Genomic DNA, 4,042 nt, shown 5'->3' with positions numbered 1-4,042 from the left:
AATACTAAACCCTTAGCTATATTATCTCATTATCCTCATCACCACCCTATGTCAAAGATAATCGCCTATAACCTCATTTCCATAATCACTCCTATTTCTCAAGGCTCTCTTACTTCAACAGTTCTCATACTTCAAATCAATCTGCACACCCCTAACCTATACCATAAGGCTCGTAGCAAAATCACCATACTAACTCTCCATTATCACCGCAAACCAAAGATACCTCGCTATGTAAAGCACTTATCTTCCGTAAGCATAACTCACGATCCGCACTCGTTACGTACACGCACACTAGATCCTCAAGTTCTTTCTTTCATTACCGCAAAATTCATACACAACTTAACATGACACTAATTTCCCCAACACCCCACACTCACTTTGTCTCAACAAAAGATTATGAACTACCTGCCGCTTTCAGCTCATTACAACACATGATCCACGAATCACTTCCCATTACCATGTCTACCGATGTCTCATCTGAAAACAAGATCAACATTACCGTAACAACCTCTCACAACCGTGTCCCATCACCAGATTATCACTATCCCATGACAACAACGAAACATATACAACTCTATTTCACATCATACTCTACCTCATTCCCAACTTAACCTAGTAACGAAAACATAAATAAGCAAGACAACTGTCTATCAAAGACAAATCCGAAACTCGTAGAGAGCAACATCAAACAAAACAACAATCCATGTATAATCGGTATGCACTTTCGAAAACTCGTATCATAAACATCCCGCCTACTCCACCACAACCGGTGACGGCATCACAACACCGCCACCAACAGCCACACCGTAGTGCGAAAATACCCGCATCACAACACTAAATATCGAGCCCGGATCACCACCCGAGGCACCACAACCACATCGATAGACATCACAACTACATACGATTCCATAAATACTGCCTCGGAAATAACCTTTCGGACAAGGAAACTTACTCCAATCCACTTTACTCTATCACAACGCAACATATTATATGAAATAACAGATAAGCATCTCATGAACATCATCTCTACCATTTCACGGAATACACGTGTGTTATTAATACACATAAAATTATAACTAGCCATGTCAAATTAATCAAATTATTACCTTTTTGGATATTATTCAATTAAACTACCGTGTCCAACATATATATATTACAGAACATTCATAAAATAGCTTTATAATTATCACACCGTACCACTTCTTGTGAGGTCAGAACCTCACACAAACATTTACACATATCATAGACCCGTAATCACAACCAACTAGTCAATCCTGACCACGTAAGTTACCACTCAACAAAGGTTACCTGCCGCCCGAGTTTAACTCATATGCCCCTTATAACATTCTTCCCTTCGCATCAACAGCACCTTCTGCCATACATAACCATACAGCTAACACTCATTATGAGAAACCACCTCCTAAGACTATGTCTTATACTTCCTGACAACCATACTTTTATCAATTCAGTCTTTACAAAGTCAGCCTCTTTAGAATTGCCACTTTTCTAATATACACTTTCCCTTAACCACTAGTCAAAGACCATAACACTACCACTGTCCGGACATCAAACCTCTTCACTCATCTCTAAATATCATGATTTCTTTTCTATCTTTGGTTAACATCCCAAACAACGAACATCGAATCCATGAACAAAATTATCTCAACGTTCTTCCCAATATTTTCCTTAATTGAATCATCGTCCATTTCTCCACCAAAATCTCATATTATGCAGATATTCTTCTAACTTCTTACTTTCCTTAATTCCTCGAAACTCATTATCAATCATGTTGTCTTGAAACTCCTATATAACCTTCAGCTAACATCTTCGTGATACTATCACACATTTCGATGATTCCTTACCTTTACATCACATAACTCCGGTGAACATTTTCCTCAGCTTACTTTTATCCTTCTTTTCTCTTTACACTCAATAATACCAATTTAATAGCTCAACTCCTTATTACTTCTATCTAACCCTTTTGTGCACCAATTACCTTCTCATCGCTCCAAAACTCAAATCCCATTATTTTATATCGATATCATCTCCCTCTTTCTTACCACAAATATTCTCTTATTATGTCATCAATCACCCTTGCCACTAATACATCCATAGAATCAACGTTTACTGTTCAACAATTGCATCTCCCTTCTTACATCTCTAGAAATCAAAATTCCTTTCATACCGCCAATTACCCAAGGAACTCACACAGTAGTTTCATCTTTTAATAAACCTCCCAAACTCACTCACTGTCTATAAATACACCTCGCGACATGTCTCCACAAAGTTCACTATATATATTACTCTTCTCAACCCCTTTAAACGAACTTTCACTACCTAAATCCATAACCCACACGACTCCTAACCATTTCCCTCCTTAACTCTTTACACATCTCAAGCTGCCACTATCCACATTCTTACTTTCAATCTTTTCATTCTCACGTTCATTATACTCACATTATCCCTTGTCTATATTCACTTATTTCTACATTACTCAACACACAATCATATCACTCATCCCGTCTCGCAAAACGTGCGCCTTGCCTCAATAAACTATACCAATCTTCCTTTTCTTTTTCCACCATCTATCATAATCACTCATAATTCATGTCCTCCCCACCGAACTCATACTCATCATAGTGCCACTCTTTACATCATAAGATTGGGTAACTTACGCCAGACCAACACATACGTAAAATGCTGATTGCATAAAGAAGTAATACAACACCTTTGAATTAAACGTAATATGCAACGAATGTCAAAAGACAAACATACGACCCGAAATACGCATATGACCTGTACAGACCCCACTCGATCGAGTACCAGAACCTACTCGATCGAGTTGAGGCTACTCGATCGAGTGCCCAACATGCTCGATCGAGTGCCCCGACTCCAGATCCCAAATAGACCTTCTGATCTCTGACTTACTCGACCGAGTAGCCCGGCTACTCGATCGAGTGACCCCATACTCGATCGAGTGCCCGAGGTACTCGATCGAGTGCCCAGAAACACGATTCTGGTCAAAATAACGACAAGTACCCACTCGATCGAATCAAACCCACTCGATCGAGTCATGCAGACTCGTGAATACTACCCGCATGTTATCTCACATACCCTAACGTACTATGCATTCATTATTATTTCAACATTATGATTACAACTACGCATTCAAATCTGCGCGACTCCTCATACAATCAACAAAATAATCTACTTCGTGTTATTAAGTGCCACGTTATAAACAACCATCATGCTTTTCATCCAATTCGTTATACAAAACACATATCATTGAACCTCTATTCTTCATGTTACTACTTACCAAAAGTCAAACATTACCATCTATCATGCTCATATAACATTCAACTTTCAATCATGTATTACTCGCATGTTTTAAATTTTCATAACTTCTCATAACACAAACCACACCCATACACTACAAATCCTATTTCCATGTTGCTAATACAACAACATTACAAATCCACTTCATCACACATCATCATATACGAACTACATTCTTTTTCTACCATATCATTCATCATTCTCATATACTTTTTCAACGATTCCAACCAACATGTCAACCAACTATCATGCAACATACTTTCAACAAACCATATACAACACAATTAACATACACGTCACACATCTACACACGGACTCCACGTTCCCATACCATGTGACTGGCTTAAGTATCATGGGGCCAAGATTTTGAAGTGAGGGCGCCTACTCACCCAAAACCTAGCATCAGCCGGGGCTCCCATTACACATACACCAGGTTCATTTTATTAGACTCCCTATGTTCATTATGTTCATTTGTTACAGGTTCCAAGATCGTCGCTCTGATACCATTTGTAACACCCCCATACTCCAAGTGCCTTACCAGGACCACTCAGGTATAAGGATGCCACCATCTCGGTTACCCGAGGCATGATAATCATAAGACAATGAAGAAACATACTTTATTAAATAAGTTTAAGTGATTACATTATAAAACCAAAGCTAACAAAAGGAATTACAAGGTTCTCATACGGTCTACAACTAAAACTAT

This window comes from Silene latifolia, chromosome 11, assembly GCF_048544455.1.
Source record: "Silene latifolia isolate original U9 population chromosome 11, ASM4854445v1, whole genome shotgun sequence".
Taxonomy (NCBI): Eukaryota; Viridiplantae; Streptophyta; class Magnoliopsida; order Caryophyllales; family Caryophyllaceae; genus Silene; species Silene latifolia.
The sequence above is the reverse complement of the archived record's forward strand: the minus strand, read 5'-3'. Positions refer to the sequence as shown.